Below are 11,033 nucleotides of genomic sequence, written 5' to 3' on the forward strand. Positions count from 1 at the left end.
CACATGACTTTTTGATAACAAACAAATAAACACGCACAGACAGGTAAAAACAAATATCGCCAGTGTTTCTTCTGTTGGTGATAAAATATTTGTTCTAGAAAATCCTTGATCCTTGACTGATTATTTACACAGATGTCTTAAAAGTGAAGAACAAATACATATTTGGGAACCCACAACATTTATCAAACAACTAATGCTCAGATATTAATTTCAGAAACACTTTTTTCCACATCGACTTGTGGATTTCCAACGACTGGTTGAACTGGTGTTCTGTTAGCCAGCCAGGGGCCCTGGTATTACACAAGCGCTGGACCTCTGCCGTGTTGCACAACTCAGCGAGACGGTGAACCCATGGGAACCTTGTCAACCTGGCTGGGGTCAGGACAGTCCACTGACTGTGACTCCACTGGAGAAAACAAAGGATCAAAGCACAAATTTAGGACTGATGCTCAGCAAGGACAGCTTTCAGCGCTGAAAACGTTGACTTTTTAAATTTATGAATGTTATACTGGATACCCTGTAGATCCAGAACCACCTATGCTGCTCCCAGCATGTGTTTCCTGTATGAAAAAGCTGGGAGCAGCATAATTCACTTACAGTAAGTGCGTCTCTGCGTGTGTGTCTGAGCGTGCACAAGAAAAGCAAAAAAGGAAGGGAGAGGCAGCGAGTGGGAGCGAGGGAAGGCATATCTGAGGGGATCAAACTTAAAGCGCAGGATATTTCTGACCTTGAGGGCGAACGGGGTAGAAATAAAAAGAAAAGAAAAGAGGGGGCAGGAAAAATAAAATGGGAAGCGAGCAGAAGCGGAGGAATAAAGAGATGGAGGGAGAGAAAGAAAAGAGCAAGGGCAACTGGAAAACCTCCAGAATCCTGCACTCAAACGAACCATAAAATTCCATCTGAGGCCACAAAACCAGGACGAGGACTGATGAGGGAGCCTCCTGCCCACAGTGGATGTGTGTGCGCGACTGCGGTGGGCACACATTTTTACCCTCGTATATGTGTGCGCCAAATTTGATTAAAGGGTCCGAGCAGAGGAGGCCAAGAGGCAGACGAGTGATGCAATCCTACGGAAGTGAAGAAGAGGACACGAGGGTGGCAGGAAGGAAGGAAGGAAGGAAGGAAGTGAGGGAGGGAGGGAGGGAGCAGAGGAAGGTGGAGTTGTTGCTTCTGGGGACCCAGCTCTCCAGGAATGTGCTGACGGTCAGGTCCCAGACAGTTGGTGCGAGTGTTGCAGTCTGAGAAAGTGTGCAAAGGCGGCACCTGTTTTAGAGAACGAGCAGACGATTCGGATCGCACGTTGTAAAAAAAAAAAAAAAAAAAAAGGGATAGACTTTGTGAGTCATTACAGCTCATTTTCATCCACACAACAACGATTCTCCCCGTGCCCAAACTGCTATCTGTGAATCCACCCTCACACCGTGCAGCAGTGTAGTTCTATTTTGGTACGAGCTGCACAATGTCCACACGCACCCACACAGGCTCAGTGGGTACGAGGTGCTTGGTAGGCCTGGACAAACAGTCTATTTATGAGCACGCTGAGAGTGGGCAGCAGTCCTTGAGCTGGTTTTTCTGCCATCTGAAGTGCTAAGTGTTGTATACAGTTACAATAGAAAGAACATTCACAAGGACAAGTGAAGGTGGGGAGAGGGGCGGGGGTGAAGGAGGGAGGGGGGAGACAGACAGAGAGAGAGAGAGAGAGAGAACACTGGGAATAGAGATGGTGAGTCAGAGGCCATTTGGAAAGTAATTTCATCTCTAAATGCTGGATATCTTTTCATCAATGAAAGAAAAGCATTTTTCAAGCGGAGGAAGAAAAAAAAACATATCTCTGTTGAAACAGAGTCCATTCAAGGGGTGCAGGACAGATGCCATTCATAGGCTGCTTTCATTTGCACTATTTTATGTGAAGTGTACGACGGAGCTTTAGGGCCATGCTAAGAAAAAATAAATAAAAGCCTTAAAATTACGAGAATAAAGTTGAATAAAGTCGTAGTATTATGAGAATAAAGTCGTACGAGACTTTTTTTTTAATATAGCTTTCGTTTATTTATTTTTTACACAAGTCGGATCCACAACGCGACCTGTCAATCAATCCAGTAGGCGGGTCAGCAAATGACCAATCCGAAGCTAAACGCTCCTTACCTGCAGAGAGCTGCTGCAGACCATCAGAGTGTACCACCTTACTGTAAACAGGTTCAAAGTCATGATACTGATAATAATCTGATGCTGATATGCTGACAGATTAACTATCTCCTTATTTGTAAAACCAGTACCAAAGTATAACTTAACAAGATGCTCAACATTCTTCATTTTACTACAGTTAAAATGTGGTAAACCTGTTTTATCGTGTCGGAGTTCAGATAATATTACGACTTATTTAGTTTTGGATTGGTAATTTACTGACACGCCTACTGGATTGATTGACAGGTCGCATGTGGATCCGACTTGTGGAAAAAATAAAAAATAAATAAACGAGAGCTATAAAATGTCTCGTACGACTTTATTCTCATAATACTATGACTTTATTCTCGTAATTTTATGGATTAAATTTTTTTATTTTTAGCGTGGCCCTAAAGCTCCGTCGTAGAAGTGATAGCAAATAGAGAGGTTAAAAAAAAAAAAAGACAGAAGCACTTTTCAAAGTGGGGGCCAGATGGGGGTCCACTCATACTTTTGGATTGGTGTGCCAAAACCAAAAGCCGTAGAATTTTAGGAGTTTTATCATGTTGTTGTCATATAAAGACTTTGTGAAAAAATACTGCAGCATGGGAGTTAGGGAATCACCTTCTGATGTAGGTCTGCATTAGTTTCTTATTTTACAATTTATATTGAGTTGGTTTTCTCCTTTCTTTATTAAACTTGTATTGATAAAATAATTTTATGCATGTACAGTAAGACTGTAAATCGAGCCACCGATAATGGTGACCATTTCCCTCCCTTGGCCCCCATTCGGTGGCACCACTGCTTTGAGAGGCGGTACTTGTGGCCTATTTCTTACAATGACCTGTCAGTATTCACCTTGTGACAACAGATAGTTTGATCTTATCACAACAGAGCGAAAACAATCCTCATGAAGATCTTAAAAGTAGTATACTGTACATACTGTACAAGATGGCCTTAGTTCAGATCTTTTGATGTGAAATTCTGTGGAATGGTTATGAACAATAAATATCCCACCTGTTGTAGATAACTCGTTGAGCAGGCAGAATTTGGATATCTAGAGTTTAATTCTGATCGGCTTGATAAGCTAATGGCTATAGTCTTAGCCAGACCAGGACCAAAGTGGATTGAAAATGTCTCTGAAAAAAAATTATCCAAACAGGTTCAAACACTATTGCGTAACTTTTGTATTGTCCTGAATTTTGCATTGCAAGATTATTGACCATAAGTGATGTGGTTATTTGTGAGCATTAGTAGCAGTTTGCTTGAGGACTTCTGGTGCAGCCTTGGACACTTCCTGTATGAGTTTCATAACATTTTTGCTAGAATAATTATTTAATGAAAAGTTGATGGTAATATAAAATATACTGATTTATATATTCCCAAATACTATTTCTTAAGGCTGGCTGCTCATATCATTGCAGAACGAGTGTTTCACATCTTCAATCTCTCCATAAGCCAAAACTCTATTCCAGACACTTGGAAAACAGCCTTTGTTCTTCCTTTGCTGAAGGGAGGAGACCCCACCTCACTGAACAACTATCAACCAATCTCTAAACTCTGCATTTTAGCCAAGGTTCTAGAAAAACTGATAAACTCTCAAATCAAAAAGTTTTTGGACTCATTTAACATCTTACCTCCACGTCAATCTGGTTTCAGGAAACAACACAGAATAATGACTGCTTCACTGAAGGTTCTTAATGATGTGGTTGAAGAATTGGATGCTAAGGATTATTGTGCTTCACTTTTCTTAGACCTGTCTAAAGCTTTTGACACTGTGGATCATAACATCTTGTGTCATTAGCTCTCAGAAATCAGTTTCTCAGATCACACCATTGGTTGGTTCTCTAACTATCTCTCAGATCAGAGGCAATGTATTCAACATAATGGTACTTCCTCCAGTTATATAACGGTCAACAAAGGTGTACAACAAGGCTCAGTCTTACGACCCACCCTCTTTACAATCTACATAGGTAATGTAGGCCAAAGCATCCCTGATGCATCCTTACATTTCTATGCTGATGATACAGTTGTTTATTGTTGAGCTAAAACAGTTGATAAGGCTTTCCAGCTTTTGCAATTTCCTTTCGATATCCTCCAATCAAATTTGTTTCATCTCAAACTTGTCCTAAATGCTGACAAAACCAAAGGGATTTTGTTTTCAAACAGGAAGTCGGTCCCAGGATTCTTCCTTCAATTTTATCCTTGAATTGTGCTCCTATTGAGTTTGTCAGTTCCTACAAATATTTGGGTATATGGGTTGATTTGAATCTCTCCTTTAAGCTCCATGTGGAAAACCTAGTAAGGAAACTGAAAGTTAAACTGTGTTTCTTTTTTAGAAATAGATCCTGTCTAACTCTGAACAGTAGGAAACGCCTTGTATCTGTGACTTTCCTTCCCTCCATTGACTACGGTGACATTATTTACATGAACGCTCCTACAAGAACCCTGCAGATGTTGGATGCTGTCTATCATGGTGCACTAAGATTCATAACTGGCTGTGATTATCGTACCCATCACTGCACCCTGTATTCACTGGTTAACTGGTCATCATTAACTTCACGCAGACTCTCCCACTGGTACATTTTCATCTTTAAATCACTTCTTGGTCTGCTGCCTTCATGCATCTCCTCCTTCATGTCTCTGTGTGAGTGCAGCTACAGCGTGCGCTCTCAGGACATTATTACCTGCAGTGTTCCCTCAATGAGGACTGAACTAGGCAAAAGGGTCTTCTCCTACTCCGCTCCTGTTTCCTGAAATACCTTACAAAAAGATTTGAAGCTCTCGACCTTGACCTCTCTAAGTGGCTTCAAACATCTAAGTTCATGGCAAGAACCAATGAAGACATGTTCCTGTTTTTAAGTTTACTATACCGCCTTACATCCTAGCTGTTTTTGTTTTTAATACCATTTTCTTTCATTTGTTCTTCGCAATTTGTATGCTTTGTATAATTGTGTACTGTTGTCTTTGTTGTTCACTGTTGTCATCGTACTTTGATAAAATCAGGTCTCTCTTGTAAATGAGTCCCTGAGGCTCAATGGGACTAACCTGTATAAATAAAGGTTGAATGAAAAAAATAAAGTATATAAAATAGTGCTCACTAGAACCAACACTGAATATTGGAGGTTAGAGATTTTTTTAGGCAGTAGCCAACCACTTCGTTCTTGTTTCTGCTGTCATTAGTTTGGTCAAAATATAACACCCTTTCTCCAAATTTAGGTTGTTCAAAGAGTTATCTAACAGCAGGTAAGACATTAATTATCCATACCCTTTCCCTTGGAACCACACTTAAAAATATATTAACTACTCTTTTAAATTGCAGTGCCACTGCTGCTGGATCTATAAAAAGCATATTTGCCCAGATCATGGCACCTACTGTTACTCTGCCTTCACTGTGTCACTGTAAAGAGACAACATGATGCTGAAAAACAAAATGAGCCTCACAATAAAACAAATGAACTAATCAATCAAGGCAGCGAAAGCAACTTCTGAGTCCATTAAAGGAAAATTTACGTTCTGGTCAATACAGCCGGCTGGTTTTGAAGTTAGTAAAGATGAACGCATCAAGGCTGGTTTTACATGGGAAAGCGCTGTCCAATGAAAACAAAGGGTGATAAAATATCCTTAACAGGTTCTACACTTTTATAGAGACTTTATTGATGGTGGAGTAGTTGGTTAAAAAACATTTTGCCTCTGATTGTTTTCACACAGGTACATTTTTAAAGTTATTATGTGCAGATCTGCCTGTTGACTTCATCCACTTCATACAGCACACCGGATGAACAGAAAAACCCTGGATCCATAAATTAGTCTAGATCATATTTGTCAAACTCAAGGCCCGGGGGCCAAATGTGGCCCTCATTGACATCTTATCTGGCCCCCAAGATATTATTTTAAACATAAAATACTATTATCACTTTAATTTTTTTCAATAATCTTTGATTATGATGTCTAAAGTGCAACAGAGAATATCAAATGAGACCAATCAACTCTTGTTGAGGAACTTGCAACCAAGAAAAGATGTTGGGTTTCTAACTTGAGTTAATGTAGATTCTGAAACCGGCCCTTAGTTTGAAAAATGTTTTAATTTTGGCCCCTTTTGTAAGTGAGTTTGACACCCCTGGTCTAGATCAACATGAATACCGTATCTTCCAGCATCTAAGTCACTATGGAGTATAAGTTGCATCAGTCAAAAAAGTATCATGAAGAGGAAAAGAATATATATAAGTCACATAATTATGTGCCACTTAGAAATTTAACAAGAAATTTAACACTTCTTAGAAATTTAACAAGATTAACATCTAAAAACAATTATTTGTTTGCGTGACATTATAGCAAAGGTGTGTCTCAGTTTAACTTTTCCTTAATAAATCAACTTTAATGGTCAAAACAGCTTCATTTCACCTGGGCGGTGCAGCATCATCCATCCATCCATCCATCCATCCATCCATCGCAGCCAGAGCCGCTAGCTCTCCAGCCTTCCTCCGCCTACACCAGCTGAACGAAGCGAGCGCGCATGGGAGGACTTGCTGTTGCAGATCTTTAAAATTTAAAGCATTTGTCAAAAATTGCATTACGAATATGGAAAAATTGTATATAAGTTGCGTCGGCGTATAAGTCGCAGAACTGACTAATCTATGCAATAAACTGTGTCTTATATGCTGAAAAATACGGTACTTGAATGACATCCAAACTAGACCCTGCTCGCAACATCCAGGCACATCTAAACATAATTCTGCATCTGTCTGGGATTTCTAATCAGTGGAATGAAATGGCTTCATTTTGTTTTTAACTTGATGCGAGTGTTATGCGCAAAAGTGTTATTTTTCCTTCATTTGGGTGCATTTCAAAAAGAAAGAAAGCAATGCATGCAATCCAAACTCAAAGCAGAGGGATGGGTTGTTTTCTCCTTCTCCAGTCAGGCCAAGATTTAATCACTCAACTGGATCTTCAAGTCATTGTGTGGGCAGTTCTGCAGTTTTTTTGTGAATCACTGGTTTCTTGTGTTACAATGAGGTTTCATGGCTTCATGCAAAACCCTGGACCGGCTCGATGTGGTGGGGCGTCCAGCCAGAGTAAAACAAAAAGAAGGAGCTGAAGGGTGTTAAGTTGGAGCACAGACTGCCATAAACAAGCTCGGTATGCTGTGTGTGTGCGTGCATGCGTGCGTGTGTGCGCGCGCTGGCATAGCATGCTTGGCCTTGATGGGACTCCACAAACATGCACAATATTTGACTCCTATTTTTTCCATCTTACAGAAATATAAGTAGATTTATTCCATTTTATAAAACAAATAAAACCACTCTCCAATTCAGAATAAAATCAATACAGCTGAACTCAAAGTTGGAGTGTGATATTGATTAAAAAAAAAGGTATTGGTGTTTGGTGAACCCAAGCCCTCTAATATGGTAAATGTGTTTTGGGTTGACGGGGCTCTCTAAAGGGAGAGACACCACAGAGTGCTGAGTTGGACTGGTGTGTGAGGGTCTGGCATCCGCTGCGGGGTGTTTTAGAAAGAAAAAAATGCAGTGGTTGTTCTTGGACCGCCGCTGTCCAAACGTTCATGTAATATTCTGGTGTTTGCCATCGCGAGTTGAGCTCATTTGCGGTGATTATGAGTCAGTCCGGTTCAGGAGCCGCGGAGAGGTCCTGCAAGGACAACCGACTGACTTGACTTAACCTCAGTGCATTCAAAATATTCCATCCAGCAAATAACCTGAGCCTAGACACAAGCACCTGGGATTAACCTGTATAAATAAAGGTTGAATGAAAAGCGCCACCATCAAACTATTGTTTAAATCAAATAATCCAGGGCTATTCAACTGGGGGCACAGTTACTGAAAGCCAAGAGCTCAGGGGCTGGACGTCCAGCTGGTATTATCATTAAGTAAGTTTGTTTTACAGTTTAAAATCTAAAATTAATTAAAAATTAACCCATTGGTGGGCCGAACTGAGCTCACCACTGGGCCACCAGTTGAATAGCCCTGAAATAATCCATGGCCTTTAGAGATTGAACTTTTTTGGATTTTTCTACCTGGATTACTGAGCATGCATCAGGATACCATGGCCTTTAGGTTTCCTTTCCTCCAGCAGAGAACTCACGTTGTCCTGCCGTGTGTGTAAAATGCAGACGGAGGACTTTTTCAGTTGTGTGGAGGAGTCTACTGGCGCGCAGCAAACACCACCCCAAGTTGTTTTGTTTGCTGATCCCTGTCCTCTCATAAAGCATTTACACTTTATCTTTGTTACTGAGAACCTGATGATAAATCTGTGGGAAGTTCATTTGTTTCTGTTGCTCCAGCTGGGCTCTACCTGACAGCGCTGGAAACCTCGCTCGTACTCCAACATCCGAACGACATAAAATGTCCTCGAGCCGTGTGAAAAGTCAACCGACATCATGCTGAAAGTAAATGAGAGTGACATGTTTCTGAAATGACTGTTTGACCTTTTGTTCTTTCAGCGATGCGGCTTTTGTGTTTATCCTGTTGATTGCACATGTCGAGCGGTGATGACGTGACCTCTGTTTTCATTCTGACATACATGCGGGGACAACACCATAAACCACAAATCCTGACCTGAGATAGCTTCCATATACACCTCTGACAGTTTCATTAGCATGCCAACACTGGGATTCGGAGAAAAACACAGACAAATGAGTCAATAACTCGGTCAGTTTTACAGATGTTGTCTAAAATTTGATGTCGAAGCTGAGACTGATCCTCAACACATATTCTGAGCACTAAGAGACTGTGCAAGATCTTTGTCAAAAATGTTGCCATTAACTGTTTTAGCTCTTCGCTGTCTGTCTGTTTGCAACATACCTCACAGCTTACTACATAAAGTTTGATGAAACATTTAGATAATAACTACTGGCTGTTATTAACTGTTGGAGTCGCTCCAATTCAAGATGGTCGTCACCGCTAATCAACGTGATTCAACACAGAAATGGTAATTTCGCAAACATCAAGCTAAAATGTAACGTGGAAGTAGCTGAGAGTTGTTTGTGACACATTCTGAGCCAACATCGGGGGGGGGGGGGGGGGGCAATTTAGGGGAGTGGTGGTGGGAGAGGTTAGAGAAGGTGAGCCTGTGATTGGAAGGTCGCAGGCTCAATTCCCCTTACGGACGACATCAAAATATGGGTGGGAAAGATGAAACACCCACCCTCATTTGCTCCACCTTGGGCCCTTGAGCACGGCCCTGAACCCCCACCATCTGCTCCCCTGGGCACCCTAGGCAGCCCTCTGCTCCACACAGAGGGCTGTGGTAGCTCGGTGGTCCGTGGTTGTGTCAGGAAGGACATCCGGCGTAAAATCAATAGCCAAGTTTTTGTGTTCGCTGTGGTGGCCACTGAAGAAGAGAGCAGCTGAAAGAAAGAAAAAACTGAGCAAACATCAGGGGATGCTGTCTTGACTGTACTGTACTTCAAAAATATATAAGAGCTGAACACTTCTGTCAGTGCAATCCTGATTATGTCCTTAAAAATAAAAGCAGACAAGTTAAAAAGTCAAATTTAATCCCATTGATTAGCCCGTATCCTTCCAAAGTAAGAACACATGAACTCAGTACTACACACTCTTTGCTGTTTTCCTCATGGCAGTGTTCTTTATGTCGTATGTTCATACTCGTCATCCCCATGAGAACCCCTCTGTAGCTGTGCATCCTGTGAGGATCGCTTGGGAGCAGCTTGTATGAAACGTGTCACCTGCAGACACTGAATGTGGCAGAGGAGGAGTCTAATAAAAGCTGGGTGAACATCGTGTTCCAGGTCTGAGCTGAAGTGTGCACAGAGCCGGTCCTGAGAGCAGCATGACTCACCGGAAAAGAGCAGACTGCGAGCTTGCAGAATTCATTAAGACAAATATAAGGTACATGGATTTCCTCAGGAAGAGAGAGAGAAAAACACTTGGCAGCTGCGGAGCAGTTCCCGGGTGAATCCACAAGTAGCTTTCCATTCACCTTTGGAATGAAAGCATTTTGCAACCATGTAGATGAGATGTTTTGATCGAGTTTAAATTACTTAGTGTACTGGGCAGTTGCAGTAGTTTTAGTAGAATGTGCAACTAGCTGCAACAAACTATACCACACATAGGCAAAATGTGGTCCGAGGGCCAGAAGCGGCCCTTAAATTATCTCCATCTGGCCCTTGACATCCTTAAATGACAACAAAACAAGTAAAAATATGGAACACTGTGTATGTTGGATATTATTTACTGAAATACTGACATATTAGTTCACATGTTTCAAATGCTAAGAAAGACCAGATGAGCTTTGACCAAGAGTGTGAATATAAAAGTAGAACAGAGCAAGCCTTTTACTAGTCGTGTTTCATTTATATTTATGTATTTAGTACTTTATGTCACAGATGTTGGGTGTGGCTATGCTGCACGTGTTTTAGTTCATGCTGTCATATTTCAATTGTTTTATTTTTTAATGGCCCTTTGGGGACACAAAAGTTGACCAGTTGACTTCCTCTTTTTAAATCTCTTTTAAAAACACACCTATTCTCTGACTTAACACAGCGTGGTTTGATTTAGTCTTTTTTGTTCTGTGTTTTCATGCTTTTCTTTTGATGTTTTTAGTTATTTTTGGTAATGTTTTTCACATTAAATTACAGCCATTGATTTTTATTGTCAAGCACTTTGGTAACGGCTGCTGTTTTTAAATGTGCTTTATAAATAAATTTGACTTGACTTGACCAACACTATTCCATATTAAAAATAAAGCTATTTTAGGAAAAAAGTTTCACATGCATTTAAAGTTGTCAAACATACTTATCACTATAAGAAAAACAGCCACATTAAACTTCCCAAATTCTGAGGTGAATAGAAGTAAAATTTTTAAAAAGCAGCTGCTTGTAATCCAAAACA

The sequence above is a fragment of the Nematolebias whitei genome, chromosome 12, assembly GCF_014905685.2.
Source record: "Nematolebias whitei isolate Nwh7 chromosome 12, NemWhi1, whole genome shotgun sequence".
Classification (NCBI taxonomy): Eukaryota; Metazoa; Chordata; class Actinopteri; order Cyprinodontiformes; family Rivulidae; genus Nematolebias; species Nematolebias whitei.